Source organism: Uloborus diversus, chromosome 10 (assembly GCF_026930045.1).
Source record: "Uloborus diversus isolate 005 chromosome 10, Udiv.v.3.1, whole genome shotgun sequence".
NCBI classification, from domain to species: domain Eukaryota; kingdom Metazoa; phylum Arthropoda; class Arachnida; order Araneae; family Uloboridae; genus Uloborus; species Uloborus diversus.
In genome coordinates, this window is record NC_072740.1 from 104,331,504 (window position 1) to 104,349,529 (window position 18,026).

Genomic DNA, 18,026 nt, shown 5'->3' on the forward strand with positions numbered 1-18,026 from the left:
ATATGGAGTTCTATGCTTGTTGAACGTCTGATGTCAATACTGGGACGGTCAATGTTGGCTGTCGATTTTGCGGGAGTTGAAGCCCAATGGTATCCCATGCGCGCTCCATTGGAGACAGATCTGGTGATCTCGTGAGCCAAGGTAACATTTAAACACTCTGTAGAGCACGTCACGTTGCAACAGCGGTGTGAAAGTGACCGTTATCATTTTGGAAAACTGCCCCTTGAGTGCGGTAACTAAATTACAACATAGGTTAAAATATAAGACTGACGAACAAATTTGCAGTCAGTGTGTTTTGAATAAGCAGGACAGTGCATCCGCTGTGTCCAGTGAGTGTAGACCACATACAGTTTAGTTGCAGGTGTACACCTAGCCTCTACCTGACCAACACAGAGTCACCACCGGCACCAAGGCAGAATTGGCTTCTACAGAAAACATAACGGTTCTTCACTCCGTCTTCCAATGAGCTCATGCATAACACGGCGTCAAGTGAATTGGCGTTAGTGAAATACACGCTGCAGGGCTCCTAGCTTGGTGTTGTCCGTGAAGTAACCGATTTCTGACAGTTTTTTGTGTCACTGTAGTACCATCTGCAGCTCGAATTTCTGCCGTAGACGCAGTATGATGCGTCACAGCAGTAAACCGGATAAGGCGATCTTCCCTTTCAATAGTGCCAAGTGGCCGCCGGGGAACCCGATCTGCTTGAGGCAATATCATCCCTGGATCGTCATCACTTTACATTGCCCCCCATAGTGAAGAATTTTAATGTATCTGATTTTTTTTCCTTTGTATCCAATTATTACTAAAATCATGTAGTTTTAAAATATATTTTTCACTTGAAAAAGAAAAAAAATCGCTTTGACTGAAAAGATGAGAAATTTTGTACTTTCCACCGTAACACAACTGGTGTACTAAAAGACTGCGATCGCTTAATTATCCTGAATTTTTAACAGTGTATGAAATATTTTCATAGCAGTAGTATGAAAGAACTGTTAGAAAGTTGGTTAAAGATAGCGAAACATGATGGGTTTTCCAAAGTTTAAAATAAATCATGAAATAAATAAAGTCATTAATTGCAAACCTACGGCTCACCCAAAGCCCAAGTAGGAAACGGCAGAAGAATATCAGCACCTACAGTTATAGACAATGTTCTTGTTATTTTTACTGCAGAAAAACCTTCCATAAAGGTTCGATTTTAATGTCTCAACCGTATGTTAACAAGTACGAAAACATCACTACTACGCAAATACACTGTAAAAAAATCCAAAACATTATCGAGTATTTCCGTGTTACGTTTTGGGATTTCAATGGTTTTCATCCACATCCTGGAAATACCAACTATCATTGTCAAAAAATTTCCTGAATTGCCACAAGTTGCACGAATGCACAATCTTTACTGTTGTCGAAAATATTTTTAACACCCAGTTTAAAGATTAACTAAGCGTATTTATACAGTGTATCGGCTTTATTTCGACTGCGACAATCCCAGACTGATTAAGGTCCTAAAGGGTGCGTTGCGTTGCAAGAATTGCAGGCGAGTAAAATTCTTGATGCTTATTTGCATCAAGAATTGATGTCTTGGTTATGTTTACAGCACTGCTTTTGGAACTTACTTGATAGATCAGGAACGTGCTAAATTATTATATTCTACCTTCCTGAGCTTACTCGAATTTTCCAGCGACGTAAATGGCTTTAAACGGGAAGATTTCTAAATTTTACAGGACTCTTCCGGGATAATTTCAGGAAGGTTACTGAATTTCAGCAGAGAACGTTCCTAGTTTTTGCGAGATATGTTACGAGTAGAAATTGGGCCCATCAGCAGTCTATTATTTTCCAGAAACGTTTCTGAATCGTTATTACAGTGTAGGTTTACAGTTGTTTTTCATTTTTTAATCCGTTACATTTAAAATGATTTGCATTTACATATTGAACCTTTGGAATAATGTAGAGTTTGTTCTCACGCACGCAAGTTTTATAAATTTATTTTTTTTATTTGCAGCAACATGAATTGGGCACTTTTAGTAGCCTGTGTAATCGTATATATTCTCTGGGGTTCGTTCGTCTGCTTCGTATTTTGTGATGCAAATAAGTGAGCATGCTTTCTTTTGTTTTAGCTTTCCTTTTTTCACCATTCACTGTTATTTTTTTTAATCAGGGACGTTCCTGGAAAAAAATGACACCTAATGCATCCAATTCTCGCTGAAAGTCAGTATCTTTCCTTTAAGCCTTTAACCTTTTTCTTGCGATGCAAATAAGTGAGCATGTTTTCTTTTATTTTAGCTTTCCTTTTTTCACCATTCACTGTGTATTTTTTTTTTCAATCAGGGACGTTCCTGGAAAAAAAATGACGCCTAATGCAACCAATTTTTGCTGAAAGTCAGTAACTTTCCCAAACGGTCACGTTTCTAGAATAAAGCAGAAACTTTCCAAGAAAACTTAAGTATGTTAGTATAAATAAAGGATTGAATAAGTGAAGTATAAGCTTGAAACCATTCTGACTTACCAGGAAGACTCTTAGAGCATTTTTGCTGAAGACCAAAGCTACGGCAGAATTTCAAACAACTGGCGAGTAGTTAAATTTTCTGCAGATCTTTTAATACTATAAAATCAATTAAGAACTGTTTCTTGAAAATAATGGGCAGCTAATGTGCCCAATTTCCGCAAGTAACCTATCTTGCAAAAATGAGGAACGTTTTCCACTAATAATCTTCCTGAAATTAACTTTGAATCTTTCTGAAGAATATAGAGATTTCACGGGGTAAAGCCAGCCTTCAAGAAAAATTCTGCAGATTTAACACTATTGATTAGATCTTTTCATTATTTTCCTTCCTGGAATCTTTCTGAAGAATTCAGTAATCTCCCCGGTTAACGCAGAAGAGCGAGACATAAGTGTCGGTTTTATTCACCACGGAGTATAAACTTCATGAATAGACGTGTTTCCCTTTAGCTTTAGTGAAGGCGGGAGTTCCCGCACCATACCAGCCTAAACATCGCTTTTGGGGTATCAGAATAACCACTTCGTATTTTCCTTTTTTTCCTTCTAAACGGTAAAGCTAATTAAGAAGAATGTCACCCAAGCGCTATGTTTCGTGTATAGCTAGTCAAAATGCAAAGAGAGGGAGAGGAACTCTTTTCTACTTAAAGGAACACTATGTGCAATCTAACAGTATTTTATGTTAAACAACAACTTTTTGAAAGTATCATAAATACAGTATACATTTAGCTATTTTTTCATCAAATGATAGTATGTAGTTAAACAATGGCTCAACGTAGTTTGAGGGGTGTTTAGAACCGTCTAAATTATTAGTGTCTGTTTATCTTTATATATTAATAGGCAAGCCGTTTTCTTTCGGTACCGATTTCTCCTCTGATTGTGAACCGATTTCCTTCATTCTTTTTTTGTTAGGTAGCTATTGCCGAGTTTTAGTGTCATCAATAAATTTTTTTTTAATCGAACGTTAATTAACGGAGATAATAATAAAAAAACGCATTTTCGTCCTAAGTAGCTCCTTCTACGCGAACGGATGGTCCAATTTTTTTCGAATTTGATATGGTTGGAGAGATCTTTAAAAAACACTCCTAACGAAAAAATTGTCAGAGCGCCCAAGGTCCAATAATTTTAATCCACTAGAAAAAAAGTTATAAGGGTTTTTTAGTTAACGAAACTAAAAAATTTTAATTTTAACTCTTTTCCATTGTTGAAATTCATTGTTGGAAGCGTGAAACATTAAGTTTTAATTCATTTTTTAAACCGCTTTTTCTACATTAAAAATGCATTTTAATGCTTCGAGCTTGGTATGGTTGGAAAGCTCACGAAAAATGCTTTAAAACACGTTCTACTCGGTTTACCGTTCGAAAACGCCAAACCGTTACGATGAGTAGAAAATGAGCTAGAAGCAATTAAAAGTTAGTGAAAATTCATTTTTATTTGCTTTTTCACGCGACATTGTCAGCGTGAAGAAATTGCTGGATAAGATTGTGGTGTTGTCATTCCTCGCTTGGGCATAAAGAAATGAAATTCTTGCGTTTCTTTTTATTATTGAGACTTTTTGGGTAACTACGGGTATTTAAAATATTTTCGTTTTGATTATGTTTTCGCGATTATAATATTTACACAAATCATTTTTCGGAGTGACGGAGGACTTTCAGTTTCAACAAAATTACCTTCTTAAAAAAAACAGCTCACAATACCTGCATTTGCTATCACCAGCAACAGACATCAAACTTTTGATAAAATTGGTGTATTATTACGACGTCCAGTGCTTTCGCATGGACAATTTTTGTTACCGCGAATCGAGTTTGTTTATTTGACTGTTGTAAATTTTATATTTAACGGCAAAGGTCATGCTTACTATAATATTGTTTATACAGAAGTTCTACGTATTGAAGGAGTTTTTCGGTATATTAATGTTAATATTTTTAAAATAATCCTTATATATTATTTCTGTAGCCTGTTTTTGGTTTCTACGCCAAATTTCCCTCAATTCTTGATCGATTTCTTTGATCCTTATATATTATTTCTGTAGCCTGTTTTTGGTTTCTACGCCAAATTTCCCTCAATTCTTGATCGATTTCTTTGATTTACGGCTTATTTTATAGCTTATGGTGCTGGCTACTGACGAAAAATAGACCCAAGGTCTGAAAATTGTTTCTTTTAGCCGAAAAACCTGTTTTAAAGAACCAGAATAAGGTTTTCGGTCAAACTTATAACTTTAATTTGCGCTATGGCCGACAGAGCTGAGTAGCTTCATCGGCAGAGCGTTCTCTTCGTAACCAGGAGATTACGTGTTCGGGCCCACGTCCGAACAATCTGCAACAAAAAAATTAGAGATATATCGCGCATTACATGAACACTGAATTAAATGAATAACAACTATGAGAGAATAGAATAAATGAGAAGGAAATGCTCCTTGCTGATATGAAAACATACAGTGATTTTGTGCTAAATTACTTCGAAATCGCACGTGTTTTTTTTTTTTTTTTTGAAGCTTTGGCTCTGGAAAGAAAATTAAAGCATAATGTAAGCGAAAATATAAGTAACAGGTTTAAGATTTCAGACTACAGTAGAATTGTTTTTTGTTCAGAAAAAAAATAATAAATCGTATATTGAAATATATATTCTTCTAATGAGTTTTTGACTCTTTGTACAAATAAATAAAATACTACCTCAATTTGAAGGGTAAAATATATATTTTTTCTTCTTTTTGCTAAAAAACAAATAGCTTATCATTTTTACTACATTCGAAAGCATAGTTCAATTTATTTTGTATTTTAACCGTGCTGTTAAATGATGAACACGTGCTGCCATCTAAGTTATAACGGTTTAAGCAGCCTGCGATAACAAATTGTAAAAATTTTCAAAAATAAAAACATTTTTCTTCAATATCTTATCTTATATATTAATCCCCTCTCATTTTAAAACTTATCAGGCTGGCCAATGACGAAAAAAAAACTTACTGTCGAAAATTCAAGTTTTCGAAATCGCCTCTTGCTGTTTCAAAACCTTGATGCTGCCTGTAGTTCTTATGCATTTTTTAAAGCAAAGTTCTAATGCAGTTTTCCATTTTTTACGTCGCTTTCGGCAAAAAAAAAAAAAAATAGCCTGTGTGTGTGTTCATATTTTAATAAAGCTTAACAGCACTGGACTTAGATGTTCGGTTTAATTGATAAGTTTTTTTCGGTAGAGCGTTCGGCTATAAACTATCTGAACTTCGGGCAAGCTTGGGCTGTCCGACATAATATCAAATTTATATTAGTATTACAAATTACATGTGCTCATAACATACACACCTAATAAAATAAATGCAGTGGGAATGCTACTTGGTGTTTCGACTCCTTTATGCAGGCTACAGTTATCATTCGGATAAGTTGATTGTTAATCGAACTGTATTCTTTGACTACATCCAGACCACTCAACATAATGTAAGCATAAAAAAGTATTAGATTTACCTAAAGAAATCCTTTTTGTGCAGAAAAACATTTTTATTGTATGCTAAAATGTAGATGTTTCTAATAGCAGTGTTCGACCTTTTGTACAAATGAAAAAATACTACGCCCGATTAAAACTACGAGTTTCACTCAGTAAACCTTTAATTTTTTATTCGCGCGAATACGATATAAAGCATTAAAAGTATTATCAACTTCATTAGGAAGAAATTATTTTCTACTCCTCTGCTTTCTGCTGAAAAAAAAATACATTTTGTCTACGTTCGAAAAATTACACTTAAGAACGGACTCAGTTCAACTGGTTTTGGTTTTGAATTTTAAGTGTTCGATTAAAAGAGAAACATGTGAGGGCATTTAAGCCGTAACGGTTAAAGCAACCTTCTATGTGAAATAGTTCAACATTCAAAGATAAAAACACTTATTTTCAATCAAATTTATTACTTCTCTAGAATGTTTGTTTCAATCGCTACGTGAGATCTTCGTCATTCTTTAATCAAATTCCATGCTTTGCGAATAATTTTAAATCGTATCATGCTGGTTGACAAAATATAGAAGCATGATCTTATTATTATTATTATTATTATTATTTTTTTTTTTTGGCAAAAAGCTTTTTTGCTGTTTTTACTACGCATTCCTTCAATGAATAGCTTTCGAAAAGGAAGGCGCAATTGCTAGGTTTGTTGGGGTGTCGGGCTATTAGTCAGAATGGCGCCAATTCGAATACGTGCCAATAAATATCTCTTTAATGTTTCTTTTTTTCCCGTCAGATGCTGACATGTGCAGGACTGTATTTGCCACAACCTGTTTTTTCACATGCACAATTATTGCTTTTTCACGAGTCACCACTCAGCCACACTTTTAATGACATTTATGTTTGCATTGAAAATATGTACGATTAAAAGGGGAGCTATGATCAAATTATCACAACGTTGTATTTAACGAGGTTTTGTTACTGATGTCTTTAAATTACATGCCTTCTCTTCTGCGCTTACTTTTTTTTTTCGGTTCTTCGTCATAATGTTCTTCCTTTGAAATTCTTAAAGAGCGAAATGCCTTATGAAACGATTTGAAGCACAGTGCGGAGTTCCGCACGGGTCGACTAGTTACTATAAATACATTTTGAGATCTCATTAAAAATATTAAAGAAAATAATATCAATAAAATTATCAAAAGTTCTTATTAATTTAAATAAAATATCTATTTTCGATGTACATTTCATTCAGGGAGACTTTTATAATTGTGAAATTGGCAAACCTTATCCATTGGGGTCAAATTTTTCACACCAATGCCAGTGCGAGAAATATTTTTCTTTTTCATTTTTAAAAAAAGCGTAGAGAAATTATTTGCAAGGAGCTGATTATACGAATGAAGTCCCTCTTGAAGGCGGGGTTCATTATATTGTAACCGTTTGTGACAAGGGGGAGGAAATAAATGACAAGAGGGACATACAATGGAGAGAATGTGTCATCAAGCCTTTTTTTGATAAGAACGTTTATTAAAAACAGTATGACATGTGGCAAAGGGAACAGAGGGTATGGTGAAGTGCGAAACTTTGATAAAGGGGAGAGGGGTCAAAATTTTTGAAAAGTGCATAAATCAGCTACTCCCAAACGGTAAACAAATCAGAAAGACGATTTTTAAAAATAAAATTGCACTATTATTGCGACGTCCAGTGTTTTTGAATGGACATTTTTTAATGTAGCAAGTAGGATTTGTTCATTTGACAGTTTGAAATTTTATATTTCTTATGGAAGACGTCAAGGCAGCTTACTCAATAAGAAGAAATTTTGTTCACGCAGAAGTTTTACATATAATCTGAGTTTTGCGGCATCATTTCATTCGGGAAGATTTCGATAATGGGTTGTTTCCTTTAGTCAAAAGTGCTACTTTTAGTCACTAAAATTGATAGAATAAGCAAAAAAAAAAACATAGACCCAGAAAATATTTTTATTTTCCCAACAGTTGTTTTTTAATTAATTTTTTTAAAATTTCCGATTTTTCAAACAAGGCGTGGTCTTGATGACGTCACAAATGATGCATTTTGGCGCATCTTTCCACCACGGTTACACGTTATGATAATCAACAAGCGAATTAAAATTGCGCTCTACGCTTGCTCTCAACTATATCGTTGCCAATTCACGTGAGTAAAGAGGCGAATTAAATATTTTGGTCTGTGAATTGCAACACTGAATGGTATTTCATCATTTGTGATGTCATCGGGCAGAAACATAAACAATGAAAGCGCAACGATTCAAGTAATCTTTTAAAAATAATAAACTTAAACAAGTTATTTTAAAAATGCTCATATCCCATGTTTTTAAGAATGCTCTTTCAGAAAAAAATACTTACAAAATTTCGGAAACGACACCATTGAGAAATTGTCGCTTTTCATCTACTGGCGTCATATTTTTGGCACCAACTGCAGCGCGAGAATTATTTTTGCTTTGCATACGTAAACAAAGAGTAGAGAAATATATACTTGCATACGGTTACCACAAAACGGGGCAGTCCACGAAAGAAATCTCGCTTTAAGGTGAGGTTCACGAAATAGTAACAGTTTGTGACAAGGGAGAGAAAAGAAATGACAAGAGGGACATAAAAAGGGAAGAATGTGACAAGCCTTTTTTTAATAGCAACGTTTATGAAAATCAGCGTGATATGTGACAAAGAGAAGAGAGGGTATAGTGAAGTGTGAAATTTTATGACAAAGGGGGGAGAGGGTCTTAAATGTTGAAAAGTGTGATATCAGTTATGCACCACCATTAATCGTAAACAAATCTTAAAGACAACATTTTTTTTAAAATTGTACTATTGTTGCGACGTCCAGTGTTTTCAAATGGACAGTTATATGTTGCCACGAGTACAGTTCGTTCATTTGATACTTGGAAATTTATATTTCTAATTACGAAGAATCAATTTATTCAATAACAGTAGAACTTTTATAAGTAATATTTTTTTTACACACAAGTTTTACGTATAAACTGAGTTTTGATGCTTCATTTCATACGGGAAGATTTCGAAAATTGGATTATTTGCAATTTTTATCCATTGGCGTTAATTTTTTGTTTCCAATGCCAGAGCGAAAAATGTTTTTCCTTTTCGTAAACAAATGTAGGGAAATATCTAGTTGCATAGTGTTAGTACAAAGCAACATGGTATCCAAAATAAAATTATTCAAGCCAAGAGTTTGACGACAACATCAATATCTCAATGGGGTTGTTTTCTTCAGTAAAAAGTACTACTTTTAGTTACTGAAATTGATAGAATAAGCAAAAGAAAAATAACGTGGAGCCAGAAAAATCTTTTATTTTCCCGACAGTTATTTTTTATTATTTTTTTTAATGTTTGATTTTGGAAATAAAGCGTGGTCTTTATGACGTTACAAGTGAAGTACTTTGACGCGTTACGCCATTGCCGCGCTAAATGTTTTCGCTTTGCTGTCAACCGCGTTTCCAGGTTATGATAATTTGCGATGTGCGCTATTGGCATCAGTGAATGGCATTTCATCGCTTTTAATGCCATGTGCAGAAGCGTAAAAAATGAATTTCAATCTGCGCACCGATAAAAATAATTGTTAATTTTTTTTTCAAATTATTTAAAAAATGGTTAAAACCTATGTTTTTAAGCATGCTATCTCAAAAAAAAAAAAAAAAAAAAAAAACTTTTAAAATTTCGGAAACGACCCCATTACCGAAATATCCCCTTTCATCCCTTTATTTTGAGATTAACAGACAAAAAGCAAAATTGGAATAAATTATTACTGTTTGGTATTGTGTGTACATATAAAAATTGTATGTTTCCTGATATGCAGTAAACATGAGTAAGAGTAGAAATAAAAATGTTAGGTAAAGTTAAATTCATACAAGTTTTCGCAAATATTCATTTATGAATATGGTCGAATTTCGACCACTGGGCGAACACTAGTCAAAATAAACACCCTTGTGCACAACGAGAAAGCTCAACTTATGTGTGGATTTTAGGAACGCGCTCCACGCGTAAGTCAAGACTCGACTGCATACACATCGTTTTTGAGACTTCGATTACACAAAATGTCTGCAGTACTTTTCCATTTAATGCTCTTTTTCAGTACACTTTTCTTTACATATTTAAATACAGATTTCGGGAGTGTGTAGCCTTATTGGTTCATGATACGGAAAACGAAAGATATTTAAAAACAAAGAAACTTTCTAAACATACACTATGTTTAAAATATTTATATTAAAAGGGTGTGTAAAAAATTCAGGAGATGTAGACAAATGACTTACGACTCATTACGAGACAGACGGGTACGATTATTTGCAAAGGGATTTGTTAAGCATGCGGTATAAAGTAAATTGATATAAATAAATTTAAAAAATATATTTTCACAGGAATGGTTGAAACATTAAGGTAAGACGCGTAACTTATTATTCTTAATGACCCTTTTTAACAAATTAGCATCTATATAAGCAAATTATTTAAATGAATAGCTTAGAGCAAATCGAGTTTAATAAGCTTAAACTTTAAGAGAATTGTTTTTAATAGGAAGTTTTAATAGGAAGCGTCGCAGAGTAAAGAGATGTAAAAAATAGCTTGTAATGCTACCCTTAAAAGAACCTATTGTGTCAGACTTTTCATATGAATAGAAAGTGTATAGTATAGAGTTATTCCAAGTCAATTGACCTAGTGTGTCCCACCCAGTTATCCCCGATTTTAATGAAATTTTATAGCGGTGTACACATTTCTTTTACACTAATATATGCAAATTTTCAGCTTCTAAGATCCAAATCCTGCAGAGCTAGGATTCTACCGATTAGAGACTACAAAGTGTTGAAGCAACTTTGTGAAACTTATTTGTGCTAAGCTTGCAGAAATTTTTATTTCACTGGAGGCTTAAAAGTTTAGGAGCTTAATGTACTTTTAGTAGTTAATGACTTCTAGTGCCTTTGTGAAGTTTTTCAAGTTTTGGGTATCAAAGGCTTGAGAAAACTTGGTGGGGAGGGGCTTTTTCGGAATTCTGTATTGCCATGTATTCCGCGAAAAATGTTTTCAAAAGCTCGTACATTTTTAGGTTATAGCTGCACAGCTTGAATATTAATTTTCTAAAATATATTGTCATCCAAAACAGCTATTCTGCACACCAAATATAGTTTGTTTTCAGTGTGAAGTAGCTCAAATTTGCTTTTATTAATTTTTATCTTTGTTAGTGCTACTAGAAAGTACATATTTTTTAGGTTTTTTTAGGTGATATTCTTTCAAATAAGGGTAAGAAAAGCAGCTAGAAATACGGTCTTTTGTTACAAACTGCAATATTTAGATTACGCTTGATGAAAATTTTACAACACTGGAGGCCTGAAACTGTGGGGTATTACAGTCCTTTTTATTAATAGAAAATCTAGTATTTTTAAAGTTTTAGCTTATTAACTTTTGTGTAGCACTTATGATAACACCTAACAAAACTCGGTGGGGAAATCTTTTTCTGGATTTTAGAATCTTATTTTTTATTTTTCTCTGTAGGAACAATTATAACCAAAATCTAATAGGAAAAATCTGCTCTTTGAATGGTGCTATTAAAAAGAAAATTATTGGATTCGAATTTAGGCTAAAGCGCATTAAAAACAATCTTTTTCTGATGTGGATAATTTTTCTATATATTTCGGATAAAGATATCTTTTATAAAACTAATATTGAAGTTATGTAACAGTTACTCATTAAGAACAACTGCTTTCTCGCTAGAATTACGATGCATGAATTTTTGATTAAGGTTTCTTCAGAATTTATGACGACCAAAATTCGGAAAAAATATTTACCGCAGGAGTTTTGGCAGGATTTTGTATGTTTGACTGACAAAAATACTCCAATTTATTAACAAAGGAAGGAACTTTAAGCTCACAAAGGTTCAGGTTTCTAGTGCTATAAAAATTACTGCAATCTCAGCCTACACATAGCAATCTTATGACAGAGACTATTTCATGCTCATTTTTTCTCCTTATCAGAATAAACGCCATTAAAAAAAATTGATAAGAAAAAAACTTTTTCTTCTAATTGTGTTAATAAAGGGAAAACTGATGGGGCTAGTTTGAGCTGCAGTTCATTGAAAACATACAATTTTTTATGTGTAGAATTTTGAAAGTCACGTTAGATAATAATATCTTTCGCAGAAATATTCATTATCTGCAAATACAACTTTTTAAAAGCAGCTATTTTCTTAAAAGATTTGCAAAGTACGAACTTCCGAACGAGTTTTGTTGATATTTTATGACAACCTAAGGTCAGAAAAAAAGTTCAACCCCAAGTTTAGTTTATAGTTCCACACATGCTTCGTAAAAGCTAATGAGATTCAACTGACAAAAATACTAGAATATTTTAACAAACAAAAGTTGTTTAAGCTCCCAAAATTTCAGACCTTCCGTGTAATAAATGGTTTTCAAGATTATACTGAATATCGCTGTAGTTTCACAAAGCTGCTCCATCATTTTGTAGTCTTTTATTTGAAGGATTCTAGATCCTCAGAATTTGGGTCATAGAAGCTGAAAATTTGCATATGCTAGTTTAAAAGGTATGTGCACGCTTATACTAAGTTTTTTCAAAATTGAACATGGCCGTGCGGGTACGTTGTGAAAAACTACTCCAGTTGACGTGGAATGACTCATCAATAAAAGTTTCTAAAAGATGTTTCTTTTTAATAGGGACCGTCGCAGACCTAGAAGATATTGTCCCCGTGTAAGCTGCAGTTGCTGCGACAAAATCCGCAGTCGTTCAGTTGCAATACCAACAATTTCTGTCACTGTCCCAGAAGAAAACAGTAGATATGGTGGTCGTAGAAATTTAACACCAGGTGCGAGAAGTGTTCGCAGCATTGTTCGTTCATTTGAAGAAATTAGTTCATCAAGCAGAGAAACCCTCAGCACCACCATTAAAGGAAGTGCCACTGCTGTTGTTGAAAATATCAGTTCTTGTATTTCTGAAGAGTTTTGCAACGTTGAAAGCGCAAGTATAAACTCAAATGAAAAATATACCTCAGAGACTGGAATTTGTGCCAGTTCTAGTTTTGAAGCAAATAACTTAGCTGTTATTATAAACGATATATATGATGTTGATGAAAATAGCCTTGCTGTCAATAAGAACGATAGTTGTGATGTTGAGGAAAATATCTCTGCTGTAGAAGAAGATGCAAATAACATTGCTAAAAATATTTCTGCTGTTGATGAAAGCACAACTGCAAATGCAATTTCTAATGTTGATGAAAATGGTTCTTCACTTGATACACACGTATTAATTAATGACAATGAAAATTCTTCTGTTGTTAATATCGAGGAAAGTTGTAATACTGATGAAATTATCCCTGATGTAGAAGAAAACGAAGTTTTTAAAACTGATGAAAATACACCTGGTGTTGAAGGAAACGAAAGTTGTAAAACTGATGAAAATACATCTTATGAAGAAGACGACAAAAGTTGCAAGATCGATGTAAATACCCCTGATGTAGAAGAAAACGAAAGTTGTAAAACTGATGAAAATGCACCTTATATAGAAGACGATGAAAGTCGTAAGATCGATGTTAATGGTCATAATGCTGATGATTCAGCCAGTATCAGATTTGATGCGAATGATTCTGTTATCTATATCAATCCCAGTTGTGACAGAGATGCACGAAATCCAGTTGCTGGTGAAAGCATAAGCACGCTAGGCACTAATTCTGGTATAAATGAAAGCTGCTTTGTAGACTCGTTTGAGAGCAATCAGGCTCCAATTCATGAAAATGAAGATAGTCTGACAGAGAGTGTTGTAGAATTATTGATAAGAAATGAGAATCTCGAATGCTCTAACAGCAATGATTATGATGCTGTTGATCTCGATGACAGTGATGACTGCTTACCAAGTGATTACGGGGAAGTTCCTGACCAACATGAAGCCGGTCCTTCCGTTAATAACGAAGGCAATAGAGAGAGAATACATATTACAAATAATATTTCGGTCAACGTGATTTATATTAAGATTGTAAATGTATAATATGTCATATTAAAGTATCTTAGAAATGAGCTGATAAAAATTAAAATTTACTCTAATTATAAAAGAGAAAAACGTCTGTAATTTCTCAATTTGTAGAAAAAAAAGCTCTTGGTGCTTTTCTCTATTCTATTAATGCAAGAAAATTTTTTGTGGCGATGTATTCCCACAACAATTTCTGAGTTGGTACAGGCATGAAAAAAATAAAATGTAAAATCATCCTTATGTTTCGTTCAATCATTTTTAGTAACATAGATACATATTTTACTGCTTGGTTTAGTTATAGTTTACTTCTGCTAAAAGAGTTTTTGCTCACAAAGGTAACTTTTGCTTTATAAGACAAAAACGAGGAAAGTAGTCAAAACCTCTGCAGAACCAAAGAGTGTATGACCTTTTGACCTCATCATCAGCAAACTTTACTTAATACGTAATGATTTATTATTTCTTAAATGAACAGTTATGGGGATAAATAACTCTTGTTTATTTCGCTATTATGCATGATAGGAAAAAGAGAAAAGTGTCATCTGACATGGTTTAAAGTGTTTTTTTTTTTTTGATAAGGGGCCATAAACAAAGTGAATTGAGCGCGAATTCTGAATTTTCAAATTATAACCCTTTTTTCAAATGCAAAAATGAGTTTTAAAGGCTAAAAGCAGCTAGGTTACCTAATTTCATTGCATTTCCAATAAAAGAAAAGAAAATATTAACCAATGAAGATTAAGGGACTGCTATTACGAATAAAAGAATTATTTGTCGATTAAGGCAAGACTTACTGAAATTTCAACATTTTTTTCAGTAATAAACCAAAGATACTTATACAATAGTACATTAACTTTATAATAAAGTAGCGACCCGTGCCGACCTTGTTCGGGTTAAAAAAAAAAAAACTATCTTAAGAAAATATAATGGTGACACTTTTTACACTTTTTAATTTAAAGTTTAACAAAAAGCAAAATCTTTTTTGTTTGGTTTTTATGACATTTGAAACAAATTAGTTTACCTCAATTCCTGATCAAGAGAGACCAACATATTCCCACTGAACAACACAAAGTTGTACGTTTGACTCTCAGATTTGATGATGGTGATGGCATAAGAAATTTTCATTCGAAATTGTAATCACTTAAACTGAACCAAAAATACGAAGGGACCATAGAGATCCAAAGACTGATCTGCTGTTGATGATGTAAGAACAATACTCTAAATCATATTATTTCTTAGTGATTTTAATTGGCGTCATAGTGCATTGCATAGATTAGTCAAATTGAAGTTACGAAATAAAATTATTGGGATACGCTTTAAATTTTAAAAGCATGAAGAGAAGTCCGTAGGAGTTAAGGACATTAAGGAATTCATGTTGATGATCCACAGCGTCGTTAGAAAAAACTAGCCCCCTCTCGCACATCGACATGTAGTTTTTTTTTGTCAAAGAATTTTGTTTAAGGATAGTTTTTGAGAATCAAATCATTTAGAGAGAATTTCTTAACTCACATATTTTCACGTTACTTACTTGAAATAAGAGACTCTAGTAATCCTTATTCCAAACTCCTAAACGAACTCTTAAAAGTTGTTTTTAAGATAAGAAGAATGGGAAGGGCTCATAAAAGGAGACGACTTTAATCGGGATTGAACTATATCTGCGCGCGGTTCTCTGGGAACCCACATGAAGATTTTAATGAAAGTCACCGTCAATGCTATCATAATTCTGTGCGAACATTTTTATCCTTTTAAGGTTCTAAGGCTTTGACAGCCAAACGGTGGCTCATCGAAATTTCTTCTTACATTATGAGACACCCTCTTGAAGAAGTTTTCCCATTTGCCAGTTTTTTTTTTATTGTGAAACATAACGAGTCATTCTGGAGGAGATATTAATATTAGTTTAAATGTAGAGTAGTCAGTTTTTGAACTACTTAGTGAAGTACCGGCAGTTCCGTAAATAACCATCGCAAAATCCAGTCTGCCTGTTGATCGATTTTTGGCTAGTGTTGAATTTATAAGGTTTTTCATTTTTAGCGGGTACACCAAAAAACATTAATTTGCGTTCCTGGTTTTCATGCACTAATCTTGTTTTTATAGATATGTTTCCTTGATTCTCTACGGCGGTGAAAAATTAAAGTCCCCTATTGAGTTTCCGCTTCATTTGCAAATTTTGCTTTTTTAAAAAAATCAGACTTCGGTTTATACCGTTTGACATTGAACGACAATCTTAGTATTTCTGCTGAAGCTATCCTTGCGATATGCTGTCATACAGATCTTTCTTTAAATGTTTGTCCAAGATTTGTTTTCCTCTATATGACTGAGTTCGATACTTGCTAAGTGATAAGTTGGCAGGACCTTTAACTGTCAAAATATTTTTGGAAATATTTTGGACCACGAAAATGTTTTAAATCATATTTTAAACGACAAATTCCAATTGCCTAGTAGGATGAATATTGTATATTCTACTCATAGGTGAGTCCTTTTTAATCCCGGGATGAACTTCAAACTCTTTTACTCGTTTCTTCGGAAAACTTGCTTTTCTCACATGCCTCAACTTTTTTTTTTTTTTTTTGCTATTTCTTTTTGATATTTTTTTGATAATAGGTTTTTTGAGCTATTTATTAAAGCTATAATATTTACTTATATCGGTTTAAATGTTTAAATACGGTCATCTTTAAGAATATTTCTTCAAATTATATTTATTTAGTTTTTCCTTTTAGTCAATTTCTTTTCTATCAGATATTATTTGTTCGTCTTTGTTTTGAGTTGATAATTTTCTAAACTAAATGCACTTAAGTGAATTAGCTAATTAGCAGATACATGAAATGCACCGCTAGCGTAATAACCAATATTCGAGTTGAACGGAACCACTGTTTCGGTCACTCGGGTGGTCAGTGCTAATTCTTGTATTAGCTACCAGTTTGTTTGGCACTCTAGGCTTCTTTAAGAGTGACTTTTAAGAAATTCGGATTTAGTGCCAAAAATGCTAAGTTGAACTTTTCCATGTGAATCTTGTTTCAACATTTATTATTCAAAAATAATTTTTAACGTAATTTGTGTAAGTTGAAAACATAGTTCTTTACATATGCTTTACACATTACAAATATTTCGAAAATACCTTGTTAAAAAAATTGAGCAGTCAGTATGTTAAAAAATTCATGTCTATTAAAACATAAACTACTGTATTAGGATCGGCAACAATTTTAGAAGCCCACGCCTTTCGAACAGGATTTGCCCCCCCCCCCTTCAATCTTTACTACTGCCTCTACTGTCTGTGACTTCTGGTTACGTTCTTGGCGTAAAACCTAGTGTTCACTTTACTGCTGTTCTTGGATTACTCGTTTAGTTTTATATCAAGAAGCATAATTATCTGCTCTAAGTTTATCTGCATTAGGAATTGCTGGGAGCGGAGTTTGCCTCATCTTTTATAATGTCAATGCATTTTACATACGAATATGAACAACCACCACGTGGTTAGCTGGAGTTTCATGTTCATTTAATTTTTTTTCGGCTTTAGTTCTAAAAATAAGGAACTTTTGCATATTTTGAACAGAAAAAGGGAATTTTGTCCATTATTCATCCTTTCCTCATCCTATCTGTTACTGGATATTGTCAGATTTTTCGGTGTCTATTACTAGGGGATGGACTTATTTTAGAAATAGAGCAAATAAAATAGAATTAACTAATTCAGAGGATTTAAAAGCAGCTAAACGTTAGATGAGATTTAGTTGCATGAGAGAAAAATATTTTTAAAAGTCTAAATGCATTTAAAGGCTCAGGAAATCGAGTTAACCTAAAAACGATGTCTTAAACATGTCTGTTACTGGTGACCTTACCCTTGTGCGAGAAAAGAAATGTGTACCCAGCAAAATATATTGTGGTTTTGTTATCGGTACTGGAACTTAAGTACTATAATGGCCATTAGAAAATTAAAATTCTTTAAAGTCTAGCGACAATTTTTAATTTGGCTATTAAAGTTGCAAACTATGGAAAAATATTAGCTAATCTTAACCACATCTAAGCAGATTAAACACTAAAAAAAATCCGAAACGTTACTGATTATCTCCGTGGAACGTTTCGGGATTTCACAGGTTTTTATTCTTTTCCTGAGAAAA